General features: G+C 34.4%; 1 protein-coding gene across 50 annotated transcripts in view; it reads left to right on the forward strand.

Annotated features, from left to right (window-relative positions):
• SOX6 (SRY-box 6) overlaps window positions 1–25,590 on the forward strand; it is a 621,434-nt gene that overhangs the window by 171,316 nt on the left and 424,528 nt on the right. For 2 of the 50 annotated variants that reach the window (XM_021085358.1, XM_021085344.1), the window contains exon 1: window positions 8,862–8,914. The exons of 42 other annotated variants lie outside the window; for them this stretch is intronic. The gene's annotated coding sequence lies outside the window, so the exon portion shown is untranslated. Of the gene's footprint in view, window positions 1–8,170; window positions 8,915–23,075; window positions 24,105–25,590 lie in introns of those variants that run through there. 6 more of the 50 variants (XM_021085338.1, XM_021085355.1, XM_021085347.1 and 3 more) reach the window with 6 other exon arrangements.

Raw genomic sequence — 25,590 nt, forward strand, 5'->3', positions numbered from 1 at the left:
TCCTGCATTATTGTGGGTGCAGTGAAGGCTGGCAGCTACAGCTCCGATTGGACCCCTAGCCTGGGAACCCCCGTATGCTGCGAGTGTGGTCCTAAAAAGATGACAAAAAAAAAAAAAAAATAGAAGAAAATAGCAGAGAGGTAGTTTTGTTAGGACATGGTGCTTTAATTCTTTCTTTGTGCTTTGAAATCAAATGACTTTGTCTTTTCTACTTTCAGGTTCTCTATGTAGTATTACTATTTCATTCACTTTTTTTTTTTTTTTGTGGTAGAAAGAATTCTGCTTTTTCATGAATATATAAATATTAGCTGGCTAAGAATCAGAGTCCCCTGGACCAAAGTAGGGCATTACTGAACACATCTTAACAGTTATGGCCCTGCATTCATCTGAGCCTGTACTCAGAGAAGGGGTGCTGTTGCATAGGGGGATCTGTACTTGGTTAATTCATCATATTACTTGGAAAGGTCCTTATTATTTTGCACAGCAGTGTGGTCACCTGGCGGTAGGTCATTAGCATTTTAGTCTTTTCTGCACAACAATGCACAACATGCTAATTAGAGGATTCTGAAAGCTAAGTAACCTGTTTTAAAATCAGACATTTTAATTTGCAGCTTTAATGGCTGTTTTTATAATAACTGGCTTTATTGGGGGTAAAAGCACTTCTCATGTTCACTAGCAAGGCAGAGTATAACAGAAGCTGACAAAATTAAAAACCTCATAATGCGACCTTTGCCTGGATAAAAGGCTGTTTCATAACAATTTCCTTTTGTTCTTTTTAAGCCATTACTCTAAAAGGAGCCTCCGATTAATCTAAGTAAATGCATCATTACAGTACTAATCCATGTCCTTCTGTCAGTGTCTGTTTTAATTAAATAAGAAATGCTAGCAGAAAGATATCACGCGCAAAGCTGTGATTGGAGAAAGCAGCACTAGTTGATCAGGGAAAGATTAAAAAGGGCTTTACTGTTTTGTCTATTTGCATAGCTCCAGATGCCACAGTGTTTCAGGTTGAAAGAAAACTTACAAAAGAGTTTAACACATTTCACTCTTATAGATTTAAAGTAATGGGATTTACCAATGAAATTCTAATCATCCAATTTATCACATGTTAGACATTCCAAAGCAAGAAGCAGAACAGCTTGGGGTGTGTCTTTAAAACCTTTTATGCAATGTTGTGTTGATTCTGTGAAAACATACCTGCCCAATTTGCATTTTCTTCTTATTTTGGGTGACATTGATGGTGAAACCTGATTGTGGATATACAGTGTGATTTTTTTCCTCTTATAGTATCTTACAACTTCTAGGTTTTTTTTTTTATGGTTTTCTATTGATAATATGTTGGGAATTTAGGTGCTTAATTGGTTAACAATGAAAAGTATGTTTAATAAATGCTTATAAAATAAATGTCTCTAGTTAATATTGCCTCACTAGTACACAGAAACTCTTCTTAGCAGAAGTGTTGCAGAATTCCCATGGTGAGGGCTTTCTCCATATAGGCCCATTATTTGATGTAATGAAAAGAGAAAGTGTGCAACAGTGAGATTGTTAATTAATTTAGCCTAACAAGATGAAGATAAATGAAGCAAAGAACAGATTGAATGAAGCAAGAGGTCTTATTTACAATTTAATACATTTTTATATAATGCAGATTTCACTTGATAAAAAACAAACAGACCCCACCCCAAATACCTTCTAACAAAAAAGTACATTCCCTCCCACCACAATTCAGCACTAAAATCCTGACCTGACTTTACAGAAAACATGTACTATGGCTCCATATAGAAGACACTTTTATAATGTGTAAACAGTGTTTTTCTACTCCTAAGAATTCTACACTAGTTAACCTTTAACTTCAGTATTTTATTATTCTTGCTATAGACTGGGGATGACCATAAGAATAATTATCTGGAAACCTTCAAGTTTTTTCTCCACGTTATCCTGAAACATCTTGTGTTGGTTATTTAATAATCATTTTATTTTAATCCTCTTTTTACCAAAGGAAAGAAGCTCAAAAGTGAAAAACGAGAGAGAGAGAGAGAGAGAGAGAGAGAGAGAGAGAGAGAGAGAGAGAGAGAGGGAGAGGGAGAGGGAGAGGGAGAGGGAGGGGGGGAGAGAGAGAGAGAGAGAGAGAGAGAGAGAGAGAGAGAGAGAGAGAACTGAGCCTTTTTACATGTGCTTGAATCTGTAGCAATTGTGCAGAATTCTTAAATTAGCATTATTTTTAGAAGTCTCTCTTTCAGAGATTAATGAGCTTTACCCAGTATTTGACCTTTTATCATTCTTGCTTTCTGCTCAGAAGTACTTCCTTCCTTCCTACAGTAGCTGGAAAAGACCGTCTCTTATCTTATGTTACTGTAGGCAGTGGTAACAGGGCTCTCTACAAATGGTGTTATTATGGTCACTATGTTTTTATCTCAGGGGTCACGAACAAATCCATGCAACTGCTTCTAAGGATTTCAATAAAGAGGACTTTTTATCCAGACAATCGCCTTTTATGTTACTTTTAAACAAAACTACTAGTCCATCAAGACTTTCAAAAGAAAACAATTCTACAGAGTGCCGGTATGGCCGCACAGACCAATCATCATGGCACCCATTCTCCAGTCCTTTATTTTTCAAGTCCACAACAATAGGTTGTTGATTCAATGGACAAGACCAGAACAATTAAGTTCTCTGTTTAGCAGCAGTGCAGCATTTTAATGCCCTTCTCTAATAATGGTCTCATTATTGTTATTCTAAGACTGGGCCTCAGGAGGAGGAATATTTGCTGGAGGTACGTCATTATTTTGCAAATTTCGATTAGCTCATCATGTTGTCTGTAGTGTGAAAATCGTAGCTAATTAGGGCAGCCAGTTAGACTACCAGCTTTTGAGCTTATGAGTTAAAAGGTAGCATACTTGATAGGCCAGTGATGTGAAAAAGGTGGTAAAAAGGAGGATTAGAGCAGTTGCCTTAGTAACTCCAACTTCCATCTGTGAGGGAACAATGGACTTGTGTTTCTCCCCCACCTTGGTGTAAAAATTGGTTTTGTTTTGAAAGGACAGGGTTCTTTTTATGACAATCTGGAATTCAGCCCGACTGAGTGTAGTTTTAGTTGTTAGGAGAGACCATTGGGGATAGGAAAGATGAAAGGTCATGGTGAGCTTCAAGGACATGAAAGGTTGTTGTCTCATGTAACAATGGTAGATTGTTTTTCTTCTAATATTTCTAGCCAGCCCCTAAGTCAGGTGATGGAACAAATACCTACAGTTTAGTCAGGTGAAACAGGAAAGGGAGGGAGAAAGAAAGGAGAAAAATGGGGTAAGAGAGAGTTTGTACTTTGTTTTTTTTTTTTTTTTTTTTTTTAAAGGGTAACTTCAATTTGCTTTTATTGAACAAAGTGATATTTCTTTGTCCCTATCTCTGAGATGCCAGTGTGGTTTGGATGGTTTGCCTCTGTGGGCCATCGCATCTCTGGGAAACTCTCCAATGTGTTAGGAAATGTGATTTAAGCTTTCTTCCTGAACTCCCAGGAGGACCAGTGATGCGATACTTAACAATAAATTTAGTTGTTGTAGCTTTCTCACATTATTGGTGCTCTTAAAAGGTTTTCCTTCAAATGCACACTGAATAAAATGAATGATAAATATGGAAGAAATTTGTTTCACCACTCTACAGGTTTTTATCATAAATTCTATGACTTCCATCACAGAAAGTTTACAGGAAACTGTTTAGATGTTGCTGCAATAGCAACACAAATTTTTCTCTCTGTACATAAGAAAATGCCACAATTTTAAGAGCTATTGGAAGTTTTGTATTACAGAGGTGGTGATGGAAAAGGATTGAATACAGACTTGTTTCTTAAAAACCTTTGAAACCAAATCACTCTCTCTGGATTTGAAATGCTTTACTTTAGCAAAATGAGTGGCTTCTATTTTTCTTCCATTTCAATATTAAAGCATTTGGTTGTGGTTGTTGTTGTTGTTGTTGTTGTGTGTGTGTGTGTGTGTGTGTGTATTTGCCCGTATGTATATGTGTGCTATATGTTTTTAGAATCACAGAGTGTATAGGAATACTATTTTTTTTAAACAAAAAGATCATCTTTTGATGATCAAAGGAACCTTCATATTTCTCCCTCTCTATTGTCCCAAAACACCCCTTGTGTAATTGAAGCTGGACTTGGTCCAGGGGGGTAGGGAGATTTTTGAATTCTCTTTTAATCCCAGGTCTTTGTTTTCTTACTTTTTCTATCCAACTGTTTTTATTGCTGTAGCCTTTCTTTTACTGAGAAGCTGTGTTCATTTAATTTATTGTAGATCCTTCATAGACTTGAAATAATAGTATCATGAATTTCTAGAGCTTAAGGACTCAGTGAGATCATCTAGTCCAATTCTTGTATTTGAAAACTATGAAAAGTGAGACCAGAATGTTGAAATGACTTGCTCAAGGTAACTTAACCAGTTAGAGGTAGACAGATAGGTGCCATTTACTATACTGTTTAAATATAAAAAATTGAAATCAAAGGAAGAATGAAGCATTGTAGGAACATGTCTAGCTTCTCTACTGGTCTTTTGGTGGTTGAGGGGAGGTGGAATAAAGCTAACATCTGATGATGGTCGTGTTAGGGTTAGAATTCAGAACAGATTTTCTTTGGTAACTATTAAAGCTCCATTTTAAATAACTGGAACTTTTTTTCCTTGACAAAACCACCCACAAAAAACCCCGGCATAACTGGGGAGAGATGTACCCTAAGATACTAGCATATAACATTCAGGGTCTGCAAACTTTCTTGATCCTGACACTGTGTGAAATATTTTCATATACATTATTCTAATTTAGAATTTAAACAGTTTTTCTTCCCAGTGTGGCAAATTAGTTAACTGTTCTGTTTCTTAGTTTTGCAACTGTAGAAAGGGACCTGATGTTATTCAACTTTATTAGATGTTGTGAGACATAAGAATCAGAATCATATGATTGCAAAATTCAATATACATTTGACAGAATATTATGAGTGTAAATCTGTACTTTATCCAAACAGATATCCCAGGGCAAGTATGAACCATAATATTTAGATCAAAGAATATCCCATATTTTATTTTTGGAACAATTCAGAACATATTTAGAAGATTTGGAGTGTATTTAAACATAGAGGGTAAAATAAAATAATCTGTTATTTTACCTTATTATTTCATAATAAAATGTATTGGTGTATTTCATTTTAGTCTTTTATCTGTGTGTGTATGAGAAGAAAGAATATGCCTAGCTTGTTTACTGCCTTCTCTCCAGTGTCCCAAACAGTATGTGGCTCATAGTAGGCACTTGAGAAATAGTCGTTGGGTAAATGAAAAAAAAGGCAAAATTGCACCATGCTCTATTTGTATATTTTTGTATTTAAATACTTTTAGGAGTTCCCTCATGGCACAGGAGGTTAAGAATCCATCATTGTCACTGCTATGGCTTTGGTTACAGCTGTAGTCTGGGTTCTATCTCTGGCCCAGGAACTTCCATATGGCTTGGGTGCAACCAAAAAAAAATTTTTTTATTGGATTTTCCCATGTCTTCAAAAATATGGTTTTTAATCATATGTCATCATTTGGATGTACCACAATTTGTTTTACCATTAAATTATTGATTTCCAATTTATCAGTATTATCATGTGAAAGTTAATTTATAAGGATATCTTCTACTTGTTATTAAATTGGTAAAACTAAATATTGGTGGGAAAAAAACACTTTATGATCATAGAGCCCCACCAAACCCCATAACCTCCTTCAAGTCTTAGCTTTGATGTCGTTTTCTCAGTTGAGGTCTGCCTTAACCATCATATTTTAAAATTGTAACCCTCCAGTATACATGTATGTGTTACTGGGTCACCTTGCTGTACAGCAGAAAACTGACAGAACACTGTAACCAGCTATAATGGAAAAGATAAAAATCATTATGAAAGTAAAAAATAAAATAAAAGAAAACAAACAAAAATAAAATTGTAACCCTCCAGATGTTCCTGATCTCCTTAATGCAGATCTATTTGGTTACATAGCCTTTAGCAACTTTTGACACACTATGTAATATGCATGTCTGTTAAACTTATTTGCCATTTCCCCCTTATATTTCCTAGAATATAAACTCTAAGTAGTGGAGAGTTTTTAGCTGTTTGTGTTACATATTCCCCAGTGTCTTGAACAATGCCTAGAACAGAGTAGGTGTTCAACAATATTTGTTGAGTGCATTTATTGAAACTTAAAAAGATAGAAGTGTCTTTTTTTTAAGTCAAGAATCCCTTTTTTTTTTCTCACATGTGCAACTCTCATCAACCAATTTGTACATTGGCCAAAGACTTCTGTTTTTTTCATATGTACACATTATCCAGTTAAATTAAATCATAGCACTTGACTGAATCTTGGATAGGCTTTGTTGAATGCGGTCTAAATGTCTTGCCACAAATACTCTAGGCTTTTGCCACTTGAAGTCTCTCTGAACTCTAGCTTTAGGGAGATAGTTCTAGATGAGAAATGTCACCAGTATCACTCCAAATGATCCTTTTCCTTGTCTAGGAGTCCTTTTGGTAAGACTCCTAAAATTTGCATCTGACATGGGCAAACTCAGATTAACCCGATTACTATATTTTTGGATGATTTTATCTTATTCTGCTCCTACCTGATATTGGACCTATCCTTGAAATTTTCTTAGGAAAGATATTTCACAAACTCCTCTTTACTTCTTTCACTGTATATGGTTTATATTTTCTTTTAAAAATAATATAAAACAAAAAAAATCACCACTTTATGTCCTTAGTGGATAAGGGTTAATTGTAATCTTTATACAATAGCAATTTGTATAGCTACAATAATCCCCTATATTTATATGGTCTTTATAGTTTTAAAGCTCTTTAATAAATATGATCTTGTTTAATTATCAGAATCTTAGATGCACAGGGCATGTTTATTATACCCATTTAGGGACCAAGGCACAGAGGTGTTCAGAGACTTACTCTAGGTTATAAATCTAGGAAATGGTGGAGAGACCACTAGAACCCACATCTTCTGAGTTCTACTGGTCCAGTGCTGTTTTTCTTTTTGTCATTTTTACCTTCTCTCCAGGTTAAATAATCATCATTGTGTTGACCTTTCTTAATAGGTTACATGAAAATAAAAACAAATGATTAGAATTATACATTTTTCACTTTATTTTACTTAGTTTACTATTTCAATTCTCAAGGACTTTCCTTTAGCTTTCTATGCTTCTTCTTTTTCCGTAATCATTATCTTTTCCCTTATTCTGACTATAAACATGGGCTTTTGTAGCATTTTGTGAAACCATTGGCTTCTTTTCTCCTTTTACCTAATTAATAATTTCATGTCTCTGGATAAGACTAAGCAAGTCCTGTTCTCATCATAACAGGTATAGAGCAGATTTATAGGGGTCCACTGGGATGCAGACAGTATTGGGAGAAAGTTAATATAGTAGACCCAGTGCATTAGGTAAAAGATTGGACAGTGAACACTAACAAGAGTAGTTCACGCATGTAGAAGAGAGGTATAAAATAGGAGATTAAAGTGTTTTATAAAGCAGACAAAGCAAGAAAAGTCTGGGGCAAGTGGTACTTAGAGATTTAGGTATCTAGACCACAGTGTGGCTATAGACATCAAGTGGAGTTAAAGGGTCAATTCCAGTTTCTGAGCCATCCACTTGCAGACACCCAGTTCATGGAAGGTCATGGTCTTAGATGGTCTAGTGCATTCAGGTATATGAAAATAAGTAAAATCCTAGATATTAAATTCAAAACAAAAAGTCAAGGTCAAACTAGCAGCAAGAATAATTAATTTCACTGAGTCCCAAGGAGTTGTGTTGGAGTCTCTTTTAGATGAGGTCAGAAATGGTCCTGGAGTTGTGGCTCTCAAAATTTTTAACGTACGGTAAGAATCATCTGAAGGTGCTTTGGATTTCCGAAGTGGGTCCCAGGTGTCTATATTTTTAACAAGGGCCCAGATTTTCCTTTTCTCTTCTCTCTCTCTCTCTTTCTTTCTTTTTCTTCTTCTTTTTTTTTTTTAAATGGCTGTACACGTGGCATATGGAAGTTCCCAGGCTAGGGGGCGAAACAGAGTTACAGCTGCCAGCTTATGCCACAGCCACAGCAACGCCAGATCCGAACCACATCTGTGACCTACACCACAGCTCACGGCAGCACCAGATCCCCAATCCACTGAGCAAGGCCTGGGATCAACCCGCATTCTCACGGGTACTAGTTGGATTCATTTCCGCTGCGCCATAACAGGCACTCCAAACCCTAGATTTTTCTGATGTGAGTATCTATAGATCACATTTGGAGAAAATTGCTGTAAAAATCTGAGATGACACATATTGTAGGATAAGGCACCAAGTGATCACAACTCTTGAGAGAGGAGGCATTTAGAAGTTGAAAGTCAGACCTTTCTACTAAGAGAAAAATGTATCTGTTTTTCTCAGAGCTGATTTGTATTTATCTGTATGTAAGAAAGCAGAAAACATGGGCTAGTATATACTGGACTGGTGTGTTGTAAGCCTATTAGATTTTTCTCTTCATGTATTTTGTTACTTGCGTTTATGACCTGAGTGCTTCTGTAATATCCAACGTGCGGATTTTTACCTTTTAGTGTAAAAAAGTAAAGCTGATTGATTTTTTTGTGCCTAATCTAAACCGTCCCTCATTTTTACTTTCTATTTGTTATCTGCATAATTGAATTGCCCCTATTCCTCCTTGTGTCATAAATTGATTAGCATGATTTGAGTAGACTGCTGTAATGCTAAGGGTTAACCAGAAGAGAATTACAAATGAACTATCTAGAAAGTTGATTATTAATCCAGCTAGAGAAGAAATATCCTTTTACTTAGCAAGAATGAGTATCCAAAGAGCTGATAATATTGTTCAGGCAGTGAGGTGGAATGGCAGAGCTTGGTAAGTAAAACAAAACTTGGAATTACTCTTTTGTATCAGTTTTTTAAAATGCTGAGAATGTTGATATATTTAAACAGTTAAATCTAATATGAATTTACAAGCTTCCGGAACAAGTCTAAAAAGTTGCAAATGTGTTTGTTAATGAGATCCCCACATAGACTATTGGTAAAAGTTAACTGAAAAGTATTTACATAAGTAGATAAACATATTTAATTTTGAATATTTATAAAAATACATGATTAGATTTGTGATTAAGAACAAGGAAGTGGATATGGAGGAATGAGTCCTATAAAAATCTTAAACTGAAGAATTTTAAACTGAAAATCTTAAACTGAAATCTTCAAACTGAAGAATAGTGACTGACAAATTCTTGTTTTTTCATAAGAGCAAGTTCTGGGTTCTTAGGCATGAAAATGAAAATATAATTTAGAATATAATATTTGCATAAAGATTCAGTGAGATATTTTCAGACTTCTAGGTGACGAAAATTGTCATAAGTTCTTTTATTCTTTGGATCCTAGTACTCATTTCATCCTGATGTTTAATTTAAAGACCTTTCTAAAGACAGCTTTTATTGTATTTGTGAATTAGAAGGAAAGAGAAATGAGAGGATCTGTGCTATTTGTACAAAGAAAATTAAGTGAAAAGATATGATTTTAATAATGTAATTCCATCAAAGACTGTTCCTCCTGTTGTATAAGAAATTTTGATGTCAATATTCATTTCTAAGAAAGATTGAAGTTTTACATGAATTACTTGATATTACAAAAATGAGCCTTTTGAACATAGAATGGAACATACTGAAAATTACTGCAGTTTTATGCAATCATAAATCATTCCAGTGTAGCATTATACTTAGGAGAAGTTGGTAAACTTATTAAACTTACCCTAAATTGTAATGGTGCACCATCAAATGCGGAGTTTAACCTTTTCTTTAAAGGTATTTCTTTAGTGGCAATAAAGGGCCTCAAATTAATATTATGTTATTTAATGCTTCCATAAGCACAGAAAAAGGTTTTTTTAAAGTATAAATATTGGAAGTATATGTTATATGTGTGCATGTGTTCATATATGTGTTGGTTGAATATATACATGTAGTATATATGCATTCAAAAAAATACCAGAGCACCATTTGGCCATATACACTCAGCTTTTTTTAAGTTCTAATGTGCTGGCCCGTATTAAGGGCTGGGAATATAAAACTGGAGTAAGTGAAATAATAAAAACCAGAGTTAAAATTTATTGAGCTCTTGTGTGCTAAATGCTATGTTAAATGCTTTATCTCATTTAATCCTCATATTAATTCTGTGGTTGTTGGAAAGCTACAAGGATTACAGTGTATGCTAAAACAAAGGATAACTAATTACAGAGCCTCTAACATCTGATGCTAAAAGTTTAGAAAATAAAGGTCCATGAAATAAAAGGCAGAAGAGGGAAGATCCCTGAATTCTCTGTGCTTGTCTTTCTCAAAATTGAAAAGATTTAATATGAGCCTGGGAAAGATGAGAAGGAGTTGAGCTAGTGATTCTTAGCAATCATTCAGTGTTTAAAAAATTTTTATTATGAAAATTTTAGTTATACAAAAATGTATGAAGAATAGAATAAAGTAATATATATTTATAAGCAATTAAATGTTACTGATACAGTTGATGCCTTCTGTGAACTCTTTCTCCATTTTGTTTTCCTCTCTTTGTACTAGCGGTAACCATTCTTCTGAATTTGGTGTTTATCATTCCCATGCTTTCTTTATACTTATATTCAAATTCCACATTCATTGTATACAGAGGAGGAAAAATTATGCTTACCATTCTTTTAAAGCTAAGAAAGACTTTTTCTTGGCTTCCTGCTACACTTTAATTAAAACCAAAATCCTCAACACAATCAGCAAAGCCCTGGCCCTGTATAATCTGGCCTTTGCATTACCAGCCTCAGCTCTTGCCCTTCTTGTAATGGTTCTTTCTGATTCAGCTACTGTACTGATCTACCTCCAAGTTTTTTTTCCTGCTCTGAGGTCTTCATGTTATGCTATCTTCTCAAGTGGAACACACTTCCCCTCACTCTTCCTCAGAATGATTCCTCCTCATCCTTCAGATATCTGTTTAAATGTCATTTCTTCAGAGAAGACTTCCCTAATCCTTCCATTTCAAATCTTGTTTGCTTGCAAAGATCTTGCTTCTCACCCTTTAATAATAGCAGATATTGCAACTTTAAATTATGTATTTATTTGTGTGATTTTTATTTAATGTCTGTCCTTTTCTCTGGACTCACCTATTTTGTTCTCAGATGTTTTCCCTAGTATTGAGCACACACGGTCTTGTATATTACAGGCATTCAATAAATATTTGTTGTTCTTATCAGGAACAGGAATGTAGTGAATGAGCAAGAAGAAAAAGAGATTGAGAGAAAGAAAGAAAATACATAAAAGTGGAGTCTGTGGGTTAATTTGTGTATATTGTGTAGGTAAAATTAGGCAACTTGAGGTGTTAGCTAAGATTGGGGTGAGGGAGGTGGTAGGGACCTTGTTTGTTTCTTACAATCTAGCTGCAGAACACACTTATCCATTGTTGCTTCTTGTTTGTCTTCATAATCTTTGACTTTTGTGTTCTCATTTTGGGGAATGTGCATTCCTGATGCAAGAAATTAGCTTTCACATTGTAACCCTATAGAGCAGCCATAGTGTCTATAATCGTAATGTGGGGACACTACAATGGGCTCTAAATATCTGGGGGAAATGTGGATGCACAGTTGAGGAAATATATATGATACCTGAGGCCACTTATAGGAGTTTCAATGTAGGTAGCTATAACTAAAATATTCATAGTGGTGACAGTTACTACAATATCAGTAGGAAGTTTGATTTTTTTTTTTTTTTTTAGAATATAGAAAAGGTGATAAAAAAGGGAAAAAATGAAATCAGTCTGAGAGGAGGGCTGGTGTTTGCAAAATGTCAGAGTATATTTATGTCATACTCTATGTAAATCTTTGCTGGCATTTGTAATTAAAGTCCAAGGCCAAAAGATTATGCTGAAATATTGTGTGTGTGTGTGTGTGTGTGTGTGTGTTTTGGTTGGTGGTGTGGGAAAAGGGGATAAAAGAGAATTTAATTAAAATGTCTTAGTGTTAAAAGGAGAGATTTGTAGAGTGTCTCATTTTGGTCATAGGAGGTGCCATTATTATTAATAATAGCGTGTACCTTACATTTTTATTACTCCTTATACTTGTAAATGAATTTTTTCCATGTATTATACACTTTTTTTTTTTTTTTGTCTATGCCTGCAGCATATGGAAGTTCCTGGACCAGCTGCAGCTGCGACCTAAGCCATAGCTACAGCAATGCCAGATCCTTAACCCACTGCACTGGGCAGGAGGTTGAATCCATGCCTCTGCAGCAACTTGAGCTGCCGCAGAGGCAATGCCAGATCCTTAACCCACTGTGCCACAGCAGGAACTCCCTCATATACACTTCTTATAGTAAGCCTGTGAGATAGTTAAAGCAAGGGTCCTAGTTTTATTATGTTCATTTTATAATTAGGAAAACTGAGATAGAAATTAGAAGCTAGTACTAAGACTTTAAAAAAAAATCCAAGGTATGGTTTTGCAGGCAAGACAAATATTCTACCTTGGCCCCTTCCAAAAGGATTGGAAGGTAAAATTAGGTTCTTTTAAGGAAGAGAATGATGGATGGATGTCCTCAATAGGTTTTCTAGACTTAACATTTTATTTTTTCTAATTTCCTAAAGTTGCCAAGTAGTTAACAATCACCAGCAAATAGAACTGAGATGGTTAAATGCATATAATTAATAGACACCCTGCTAAGCCTATTCTAAGTTAAGGCTTATTGGATAAAGTTTAATGGGCCCATCCTTGCCAGATATCTTAGGGGTAGAAAAATAAGGAGAAATAGCTGTGAACTTGTATAAATGGAATACCATTATTTAGAGTAAATGAACTGTAGCTTAAAACCATGTGATAAAGCAGAGAGGGTACAAGCCCCTTGGATGGAAACTCAAGTCACCTGAACTGAGGATGGACACATTTTAGTACTCATTTAAAATATTTTTTTGAAAGAAAAAGTGGAAGGCAATGTATATGTTGCCTATATACATGTGTGCAGGAAAGTGGATGGGGTATTTCTTTGAGGACAAATAAATGTCAGGAGGTATTTGTAATGATTAGCCAAGAAGGCCATTTGCTACATTAAGGTAAAAGCCAAATCTTGTTTTTTTCAATTGGACAAATAGCCTGGTTGCAGAGAAATTCAATGTCTCACTCTTTCTAGGCCAGCAAGTAAAAGTTTACCTTAGGTTAAAAGAAGCAGACATGTTCACTCTGAAGAATAGAAGTCTTCAGAAAATCTGGTAGCTGTCCTGGGATGGCAAAAGTGCTGCCATAGAGAAAGAGTGTGTACTATGGAGGGACAAACCCAAGTTAGCACGTGAAAATCATAGGGAGCCAGAGTCACAGGAACAGCAGAAGAAACACTTTGTAACAGTTACACTTGTCTAAAATGGAATGAGCTTTTGGTTGAGGTAGTGAAGCCCTCGTTACTAGAAGGAATTGAGGAGAAAGATAGAAATATTGAGTTATATCCCCAACAATTGATTACAATAAAATAAATAAATAAACAAATAGAATAAAAAATATTGAGTTATAGCAAGTTGTTTCAGTTTTAAAGTTGGTCCTCTATGTGTTAACTGGCTAAAGCAAGGACATGAGTCAATGTTAACAAAGACATATTCTTACGTGAAGCCAAGGATGAACATCATGAAGGCCAGGTTTACTTTCTGAATTGCTCAGTCATACTCTAGCTGGTGAATTAAAAAATGGTGGATTTTGGAGTTCCTACTGTGGCACAGTGTGCTAATGATCTGGTGTTGTCTCTGTAGCCGTGCCAGTTTGATCCCGGCATGGTGTTGTGGGTTAAGGATCTGGAGTTGCTGCAGCTGTGGCAGAGGTCACAGCTGCAGTTCACATTCCATTCCTGGCTGAGTAAAAGAAAAAAAAATTTGGTAGATTTTTATGTGTTGGCAGCCATTTGATGCCTGGAATTATCCCAAATAAGAACTTTAGATTTCACCAGCTATTCCCCAAACTCCAAAGAATTGGCATAAGAGAATGGCATTGTAATATAGGGGAGAAAAGAGAAATCAGTTTGTTTCTCCACTGGGTCCAGATTTGGAGAAGAATTTGATCTGAGTTAGGGAGAATAGATTTAAAAATAACACTAAATTCACTTAATTACCTTTAAAAGGCCCCTGAGCTTTGGTACATTAGTAAGGTAAAGGATCATATTTTTAAGTACCTTATAGATTTTCGGTTATTTCAGTTTCTCCTTTTTGGTATAATACTTTCATTTAAATAGTTAAAAGTATTTTAAAGTTACTGAAGTAATACCCAAACACATTCTTGTTATAGAGTAATGCCTGGCATATAGTAGGCAAACATTATATAAATATTGCTTGAATAAATAATTATTGAAAAAAATAAAGGAAATTTTCCTTAATGTCTCTCTCCGCCCTAAATCCAATTTCTCTTCCAAAACATAATTACTGTTTTCAATCTGCTTTATATCCTTCCAGACTTCTTTCTATATAATAATGTACAAATAAGCACAATTATATAGAAATATGCAATTATATTTTGTGTGAGGGTAACAGTCTCCCCTTTTACATTTTGCTTTATACTTTATGTATCCTTTTTTAAATTAAAATTATGACTTAGACCTCTGTCAATTTATATAGCTTTATGTTCTTCTATGTAGTATTTTATGAGATATATGTACCATTACTATATTGCTAGGCATCTAAGTTAGTTCTTAGTTTAAGTATTCTTTTTTAAAACTTTAGGTATTTAAAATCTAGGTGATGACAAAATATGACTATATGCTTTTAAAATTTATAAAATGAACATAGGAAGTTTCTACCTCGTGGGATTTTGAGAATTAAGGATGTCGTAGGCAGAACAGAATCTGTAAAGGCACGGAAGAATGAAAAAGCATCTATTTGTATCATTTAATCCTTCATTAAGGCAACATAAGAAGCCTTTATTATCAGAGGATAATTGCTAGTGAGAAAGGCCATTTTAAATTAATCCACTTAACATTAAGAATAACAACTATAAACTCTGGACAAAACATGAAAGACAACTATCCGAAGATACAGGAAGGCAATCCAAGGCAGGCTAAATCTTAAGAGGAGGTGATATTTGGAAGAAAGGAGGGAAGAATCCTGGGTAAATTTGTAATTTTCAAGGTTTCCAGTATGAGGGCATGCCTCAGTCCGTAAAACTTCAACAGAAAAATCAGCAGACTTTCTGGTCTGGGAAACCAGGAGAGCAGACTTTGAGGCAACCATGACTACTGGGAAATGCGGTAATCCTGGAAAAGAAAGTCCCAGAAAGGGAGTTCCAGATTTGATGTATATACTTTGCCCCAATCTCTGACTGATCTCCAAACCATACATGCTCACGTCAGGCTTTAAGCAGCCCACGTAAGGATAAAAAGAACTAAACAGATATTTCTGTTGCTGTCCACTGCAGATGAGATAGAATATGCAGTTTGAGTATAAGCAAGTAAGCTTTTTGCTAAAACAAAAAGTGACACTCTTTATCAATTGTAAAAAAATCTAGAGTCTCCATGCCATAATGGTCATGATATTTAAGAAATAATACCAAGTAATTCAACAAATGAAGAAGCAGGAAAGTGTCAAAAAAAAAAATAGGGCATTTCAATGGAGAGATAGAAATTAGTGGCAGAACCAAATTGGAATTAAAACTGAAATATATGATATCTGAAATAAAATAACTTGATGGGCCAATCAGTAGAATAAATAAAATGACAGAGGAAAAAAACCCCAGGGAAATTGAAAATAGATCAATGGAAATGATCCTATTTAAAGAACACAAAAAGAAAAAATTAGAAAAGAAATGAATATAGTATTAGGGCTGTGTAAAACATTATTACAAATTATAACATATATAAAAGTCCCTGGAAAAAAGAAGACAATATTACGGCAGAAAAAAACTCTTGAAGAAATAGTGGCTCCAATTTTCTTAAATTTGGTGAATGATATAAATTTACAGATTTATTAAGTTTAGTGTACTTCAAGCAGGATAAATGCAAAGAAAAATCCACCTAGACACATTACTGAAAACAAGAAAAATGTATAGGTTAAAATTGTTTTTCTGATAAATTCTGAGAAAAAAAGAGAATACAACTTGCCAATATAGGGAATGAAAGAGGAATTATCAGCAAAGAATTTGTAGAGATTAAATAGACAATAAGGGAATATTATGAATATCTTATACCAAAAAAATTTACAGGCACACCTGGGAGATATTGCAGGTTCAGTTCCAGACCACTGTGATAGAGTGAATATCACAATTGAGTTACACTAAGTTTTTGATTTCCCAGTGCATATGAAAGTTATGTTTATGCTATACTGTAGACTAGTAAGTGTGCAATAGCATTACAAATATTTTATTGCTAAAAATTGCTAATCATCATCTGACAATACAGGGTTACCTCAAAACTTCAATTTGTAGAAAACACAGTATCTACAGTGCAGTAAAATGAGGTATGCCTATACTACTTAGAAGAAATGGATAAATTCCTCAAAAAATACAAGTTTCTAAAATTGACACAAGATGAAAGAGAAAACCTAGATAGCACTTTATCTATAAAAGATATTTAGTTTTTAAATAAAAAACCCTTTTTAAAAAACTGTGGGCTCAAATGGTATCAATGGTGAATTCTATCAAACATTTAAGAAATAATATCAATATTACATAAACTCTTTAAAAAATTAGAGGAAGGAGGAATGATTTCTACCTAACAAGGCTAGTATAACCCTAACATCTAACCTGACACACCATTACAAAAAAGGAAAATTTTAGACAAGCATCCTTCATGGTCATAGATGCAAAACTCCTTAACAAAACACCAGCAAAAAAATCCAGCAACATAAAACAAAAGGATAACATATCTTGATCAAGTAGGGATTAGGCCAAGAATGCAAGGTTGATTTAGCATTTGGAAAATCTCACTATATTAACAATAATAAATAATAATAAATGAAAAATAATAATATGATCCTTTAAATAGATATTGAAAAAATATTTGATAATGATTTATAATTAAAAATTCTCAGCAAACTAGGAATACAACCAAACTTCTTTAATCTGAAAAGAACATCTATGAGAAACCCACAACTAACATCATGTTTAATGGTGAAATATAGAAATGTATTCTTTTCTCAATGGGGAGCAAGGTAATTAATGCTCATCATCATTCCCCTATTTGACATTGCTTTGGAGGTCCCAAGCATTGTAATGAGGCCAGGAAAGGGAACAATATGAAAATATGAAAGGAAAAATGTAGAACTATCTCTATACCTTTGGCAAGGTCATGTGACACATGTCTTTTGTATTTCAGTAAACTAATGGATGAGGATCAAAATTTCATGGTAAACAGTAGGGAAAATGATTTTATTTTGACCGAATCTTAAAAATTCAGTGGGTTAAGGATCCAGTGTTATCACTGCCATGGCTTGTGTCACTGCTGTGGCAAGGGTTTGATCCCTAGCCCGGGGACTTATGCATGCACAGGTGCAGCCAAAAAAAAGAAAAGAAAATTAATAAAAATAAATTTCTATAATTGGCAGTATTTCATTTGTATTTATAACTGTGTGTTAACTCTAAGTTGAATGAATTAACTCTATTTAAGAATAATTTTTCAGGTCAAATATTGTGATACCAGAGTCATTTTTGACACTATAGTACCATTTTTGCAGAGAACATTTTCTAAGGACTTTGCTTAATCTTTTATATTTAAATCATTATCTTTTGATTAATCTATCATATCATTCCTGCCAGTTTTTGATTCTTCACTTTCTTTCTTGTCTAACTTCAAAATCTTGGTTGGTTAATAATTTGAGCTGATCTTCAACACTGTATTTCTCATGAGTTCCTTCTTCTTTTACAAGATTTGCAACTTCATTTTGAAGTCATTTTATATTTTTATTATGAATATTATTTACAGTATTCTACAATGCAATATCTTATCAATCAGCTATCCAATTCTCAATCCTAACTGAAAAAAAATTATCTAGCAATTTAACAAAGTATTCCTTTAGCCTGAAGTCCAGTCAGTTGCATCAGTCTTTGGGAATGGGACTCAGGCATCAGTGTTTTTTAAAGGCTACAGGTGATTACAGTCTACATACAAGTTTGAAGCCACTAGGCAGTGATCATCAAAGATACAAAGAAATTGATCTAAATGGGTGAGATACAGTTAAATTAATCTGTAAGAGATGTTTGAGTGGAGACTAACTTTATAAACGTTGAATTTCTTAGTGAATATTTTTATATTTTGTTGCCTTTAATTTCCTATGTTATTTTGGAGAATCACATAATGAATATTTGAGTAATAAGAGAATCTTCTGTATCTACTGAATACTAAGTATTATAAGCTAGGAATACAGCAGTGAACTAAAATGTATATTGTCCCTTTTTTCTAAGCGTTTACAATCCAATGATGAGGATGACATGAAATAAATATTTAATTGTAAGATAATAAATACTCTGCCGGGAAAGGGAGACTTAATTTGGATTTGGTATTAAGGACAGTGACTCTGCATTACTGATATTAAAGCTGAAGCCTAAAAGATGAATAAGGGATAATTTAGTGAAGAGGAGAAATGAAGGGGAATAGTTTTTAGAAGGCCATAATTTGGGAAGAAGCTTGCAAGCTCTAGAAACAGAAATCAGATAAAGATGACTAAGAATAATCTACACAGAGTAGATATCAAGTCTTAAGTTGCTGTGTGAGTCTATGTGTGTGAAGATAAGATTAGAAAGATGGTTTGTAATCTGATACTAATAGCTCTTGTATCCATCCCAAGTAATTTGGAGTTAATTTTGTAGGTTATGAGGAAATAAAGGTTTTAAAGCAGGATACATGATCAGATTTTATGTTTTAGCATCACAGTTCAGGTAGCAGGAAAAAAAAAATTCCCAACGTGATGTCCTCAACTTAGAAAAGTAAATTTTTCTTTGTTTTGCTTTTCTTGTACTATGATACAATTATTAAGGTAGAATGGATTTCTTCTCCCACTTTTTTTTTTTTTTTTTTTTTTTTTTGCTTTTTAGGGCCGCACCTGTGGCATATGGAGGTTCCCAGGCTAGGGGTCCAACTGGAGCTACAGCTGCTGGCCTACATCACAGCTACAGCAACGTCAGATTTGAGCCGTGTCTGAGACCTACACCACAGTTCATGGCAATGCCAGATCCTTAACCCACTGAGCGAGGCCAGGGATTGAACCCGCAACCTCACGGTTCCTAGTCGGATTCATTTCTGCTGCGCCAGGATGGGAACTCCCTCTTCTCCAACTCTTATTATTACTCCATTCCCCAAGCTAAATCCCAAACCACATGTAAGAGGAAAAAAAACAAAAAACAAAACTCCACTAGCATTCCTTAAGAGACCTATGTATACCAATACAAGCTAAGTTTTTACATTACCGAAGACAGCTTTGAAATAAGTCCAGAAGCTTGAGAGCCATACTCAAGGGGTTGACCCCAGAGAACAATATGGCTCCAGCAACCACAGATCTCTGAAGGTACTAAAGTGGTCCGAGGCAATTAATTTGATAGCAACAAATATGAAAGTGTCCTTTTAGTTTTAATGATGACTAGCTAGTGGGATAGGGAGTGGGAGAAAAAAGGCGAAGTTTTAATTAAATAATGTTTTACATATTTTTTCTTTTGTACTCAATTTAGTCACAAATGATTTGGTAGTTGCCTAGGATTTCTGCACATTAATTCAAAAGAGCAGAAAATGAATCAGAACCATAAACTTATTTATTATGCCCAAAGAACCTTTAAGCACCGTGAAAAACTTAGTGTCTCTTGTAATCATAGGAATTTGCATCTCCAAGACTTGGATGTATCCAATTTAAAAATGGATTAAAATATGCTCCCAAACACATTAATAAAGGGATTAATATTTATTTTATTTTTTCTTTACCTGTTTATTGAAAGTAAACAGTGATGGAAGTAGTTAATATTTATTTGTATATTTAAGTGACGGAAATAAGACATGAAAGCAGTGACACTACTGAGAGTGAAAACACCTTTAACATTTTTGTTTGTTTTCCAAAGATAAACTACCCTTCAGAAGACAATTTACAAGGCATCATTTAGACTTATCTTCCTTTTATTACAAGATGTAAATACCTCTGATGTTAATAGTGTCCTCTGCCTTTAGGCCATTGACAGTTGGAGTCCAGGAAAAGAAATGAAAAAGAGCTGTATCAGCTAACTTGCCAGTTAAATCTGGACATACCAAGTTTTAGGGAAAATTATGGTAAGAGGGAATGGAATATTAATTATAATTGGGAAGCATATAATCTAAATTCTAGTTCTGACTATGCCACAGATTACCTGTGTGACTTTTATTTAGTCCATCAAGTATCTGTACTAGCACTGTACTATTAATATTACTGATAATGATACCAATATTGAAAGTAATTGAGAGTTGTCAGTGTCCCAGTACTTTGTGCCTGTTTATTCTTTTACCTTTCACTTTTAAAATTAAAGCTCTAGTTAGTGGAGAAATAAGATAATGAAAAACAATTTATATTTATAGGAAGAACTTTTTCTAAATGAAAAAGTCCTTTAGAATCTGCTGTATGTGTTGCTCTCTAACGTGTTGCTAATTGTAGGTGGTATTCAGTGGGACAGTTCCAAAGAGAGACACACAGCCTTGATCAGAAAGAAAAACATTTGCCATAGTTTCATTTCTGGTATTTTAATTTTTTTATACTGCCACCTTTTCTTTCTTTTTCAGCTGTGCAGTCAATGATTGCTTAGTAATAGCTAAATTACCTAAAGCATTCTAATGTCTATTTTAGAAGGTAAAAAAGTATTTATGACTATGCAACTTGAAATTTCTCCGTTTTATCAGTTTATTTTGCTCTTTCCCTCGAGTTGTTTAAAACATTTTCTTACCCTAAAAATGAGGGTGTGTCAGAATTGTTGCAAGCAAAGATAGAGGTAATCATATGTGGTTCCTGTTATTAGCTTTGTGTTGATACTGACTGCTATTTAAAGTAGAACCTCTAAAATGAATCTACTTTTAGCATTTTTTCTTTTTCAAGTGAGTTTATTATGCAACATTTAATCACAATTTTCACAGTAGTTTCATTTTTGTAATTCTTTTATTGTCCAAGGATCAATTTGACTATATGAGCAAGGAACTCAATACAGAATGAGTTAATCCCCCAGTAACATGCTCATGTATTTCTTAAATTTCTAAAGACTGCCTCTTTAGGAATCAACATTATTTTTTATAGTTTACCTGTATATTCTGATTTCCTAAATGGTTTGTTGTTTAGAAAATATAGAAAAATTGAAGAAGAGAATGTTTAAAATCATCCATAATGCCATTACCAGACATAACCCCTATTAAAATTTTCATGTTATATATGTATAGTTAAGGTTATACCATATCCAGTTTTAAATTATAATTTTTAAATTTAATTACTTAGCATCTTGTCTTGATGGTTCAGAGTCATCGTGATTAGCATCTGATTCCTGAGCTGCTCCTTGAGTTGAGTGTCTGTTAAAGCTACTTATCCCTATATTGAGTGGTCCCCCAAACTGCAGGGTTTTTGAGGTCTTGTGTCTGCATTTTGAATTTTCTGTTTTTGCCTTTGTTTCAAGTCTGTAAATGGTCATTTCTTGGTAATTAGTGTTTTTGCCTCTAGTAATATCAATCCTCTTTCTATACTCCTATGAGCTATTTCTATGTGGCTATGGACTGTTACATTAGATAATAAAAGGGGGAAAACTAGCATTTTATAGAGTTCCTTTTTGTTGTACAGCACTAAAAAAGGTGCTTTCACATAAATTATGCTACTTAATTTTCACAGTAAGTCCTTGAATTATTATTAGTTCAGTTTTCTTAGGTAACAGAGAACGTTTATTGAGCACTTGATACATGCAAAGCACTGTGCTAAGAATTTCACATATACTATGTTAATTGGGTTTATTTCTGCAACACTCCAGGGAGGTGGACTGTTTTACAGATAAAAATGCCTAGATTCAGAGAAGTTGAGTGACTTGCCTAAGATCATAATACTAGTAAGTAGTAGAATCAGGATTTGAACCCAGGCGTACCCCTCAGATAATTCAAAGTACTATAGTTTTATCTGAAGTAAAAGTAAATAGATTCTTAGTTCAGGAATTCTCCTTTAAGAAAAGTCAGTGACCTTTAGTGTATTACTTTAAGACGTCTGTTTTGGGTTTTACTTCCTTTCAAATTCTCCTCATTGCTCTACTATAAGGATATTCCTGTATAAGGGATCTATGGAGAAATTTGATGTCTAAGGAACTCAATATCCAGGGCAAATTAATACTAAAAGAATGAAGTTAAAAAAAAAACCAAAAACCTAGCGAGTTCCCATTGTGATGCAGTGGAAATGAATCCGACTAGGAATCATGAGGTTGCAGGTTCGATCCCTGGCCTCGCTCAATGGGTTAAGGATCCAGTGTTGCTGTGAGCTATGGTGTAGGTCGCAGATGTGGCCCGGCTCTGGCATTGCTGGGCCTGTGGTGTAGGCTGGCAGCTGTAGCTCTGATGAAACCCCCAGCCTGGGAACTTCCATGTGCCACAGGAGTGGCCCTAAAAAGCAAAACAAACAAACAACTACCAAGGAAAGAGAAATTCTTATTATTGTTAAATAACCCCATCTTTTGTAATTCATAGGATCATGAGTATATACTGTGCTAAATTTCCTATACCAAAAGGTACTGATTTATTGATTTACAAAGAGCTCAATATAGTAATTAGACAAAACATCATGGTTTGATTATCTATAGCTATATTTCTTGGGGAAACATGTTTTAATCTCAATGTATATTTCTACTTATAAGTGAAATGAAAGAGTAATTTCTTTTGTTTTTTTCTCTTTGGTGTTTTTTTTGGGGGGGAGGGGCCGCACCCATGACATTTAGAGGTTCTCAGGCTAGGGGTCAAATCAGAGCTATAGCTGCCAGGCTACACCACAGCCACAGCAACGCCAGATCTGAGCTGCATCTGTGACCTACACCACAGCTCATGGCAATGCCATATCCTTAACCCACTGAGCAAGGCTAGGGATCGAACCCGCAATCTCATGGGTCCTAGTTGGATTCTTTTCCTCTGCACCACGACAGGAACTCCCGTGAAAGTGCAATTTCAAGGAAAAGGCTTGTTAGATTCTTTTATGGTAGTTCAGAGTTTAAATGGTGGTTAAGGACTTGGTCTTTAAAGTTTGCTGCCAAGATTCAAATACTGACTCCACCATTACTAGTTTAATCTTGGGTAAGTTAATTGCTATGTGCCTACTTTCTTGTGTGTAACATAGGCATAGTGATAATAATATCTACTCCAATATAAGTTGTTTTTTGTGGATTAAATAAGTTAATATATATAACTTACAATGATGCTTATTGTATAAGTTCTTTACAAGTGTTACTATTATTTTAACTATTTTTCAAATCTCTGAGTTTTGTAAAACTGCTAACAATCTTAAGTTTTTGCCTATCAAAATCGTATATTTTTCACTTCACCAATAACCTAAGTAATGTCTTCCATCATTCCTCTCTCCTTCCTTAAGACCTATCTTGAAGTTGACAGTGACCTCACAATGAACTCTGTAAGTTCGTTTTAGGTCATTTCTTAGACCTAAGCACAGAAACATCCAAAGTTACAGTATATTATTCAGAATGGACACAAGTGTCATATGAGGTATAAAATATATAGCATCTCTTTACCTTCAGATAATTTCCTCTTGGATGTGATATTTTTTCCCCCCTGCCATTTGAAAATATGATACCTGAGACAAGTAGATTAACAGTGGAGTCCAGTAGCTGACTTGCGTGTTGAATGTGTATTGGTATCCTGTAATAGAGAGGACTCCTTGTTTATTTGCTATTTATTATTGAAAGAAGGTTGCAAGTGGCAATTTACTCTACCCCCCCTACTATGGTGTACATGTGCAAGACAAAGATAAAAGCTATGTTTCCTTCGTGGAAGGGTGTGGAGGTGAGGATGATTTCAAATTAGAAATAATGACAGCAATAGAGGCTTCCAATGAAGAGGCTGTGGCTACCAAAGGACAAAGGGGAGAAGCTAATTCCTGAAGTTGAGGTATTTGATTAAACCTTTAGGTTAATCTTTCTGTGTACAAGTGTCAGCTGTGTCGTTATTTATGCGCTAAAGAGACAGTGTGTTTGACACAGGTGTTTATTGGATGGTTTGATGATAGCTGGGAGAGAAGCAATGCTAAGATATCCAGAAAAATCTGTAGTAAGTAAAAAATAAAATATTTGATAGGCAAAGACTTTTGCTTTTTAAGGCTTTTGCTTTTCTTTTATAGTGATTAACTCTGAGAATTGGCTTATTGTAATGGTGGTTTCATTGACTTAGAGGAAAAAAAATTACCAGACTTCAATTAGACTGTATAGTGCTTTCGTTTACTATCTTCACAAACTTTTTTTTTTTTTTTTTTTTTTTTTGGAAACCGCTTACAACTTGGTCTTCAGTTGATTTTATGTTTAAATGTTTATTTAAAAATGTCTGGCATCGTGCTGTGTGTGCTTCTGTGTGTGTGTGTGTTCATGTGTATGTGTGTATTTGGATTGGAGGAGGAAATGGGAAGAAAGGTGAAATTTTAAGGGGAAGGAAAATCAGTGAAAGTTGATGTAAGAGACTAACATTTTATGATGAAAAATAGAAAATTTCAAGCATGTTTTCTCCCTTAGCAGAAAAATGAAACTGACAATATTATGCATATTTCCTGAAGAATGTGTATAAATAATCTATGCAAAATTATAAGAACAAGCAAACTTTCTATATGACTTAATAAAATTGTAGCAGAGGTAAAGAGAAACTTTTTCTTTTAAATGTAGTGTCCAATTGTGGTAAAGTTTTAACAGAATAGGCTGGGCCATTTATAGATTACAACATTTTTAATTTTCTCAATGTTACAAAGTGTTGATTTTGATAAAGAATTTGTTGATGCTGTATCAGCTTCTCCATGTGGAGGAGTGCTGCTGGGTGATTAGTTAGACTTGGGGCTTTTGGCCAAAATTCAGAAATTTGGTCTCCAGTCCTTCTGGCCTTCTGAAAATAGGAAAAAGCTAGTAAGTTTTCCTGAGTCTTGATTCCCTGTGAAAGAAATTCTTCATTATCAAGGGTATCTGCTTTTTTCTTTTTCTTCATTTTGTTTTTCTTTTTTGGTGGGGGGGATTTCTCCTTTTTGTCTCATGTTGTTACCATCTTCTTCTGTGTTTAAGTAGATACTAATTTTGGAGGTTTTCCAGGGTTTATAATTAGCTTAATTATATGAAAATTCTTTACATTTCTATCATTTTTTACTGTAGTTTTAGAGCCAAAGTGTAGAATTTTTTACTGCAAGTTTAAAGCTGAGGAATCTAAAACTTGTTGAGATTAATTGATTTGCTCAAGATCACATATTTAGGAATGCAGGTCAGGACTTTTGGTAATGATACACCATTAAATAATTGATCTCTATTAATTTTTTTGTTATTTTGCCATATTGATGACCAGTGTCAACATATTTGCTTTTAATCAAACATTTAACTATGTACAATTATCTTATTTTATCATATCT

The sequence above is a fragment of the Sus scrofa genome, chromosome 2 (genome assembly GCF_000003025.6).
Source record: "Sus scrofa isolate TJ Tabasco breed Duroc chromosome 2, Sscrofa11.1, whole genome shotgun sequence".
Lineage (NCBI taxonomy): Eukaryota > Metazoa > Chordata > Mammalia > Artiodactyla > Suidae > Sus > Sus scrofa.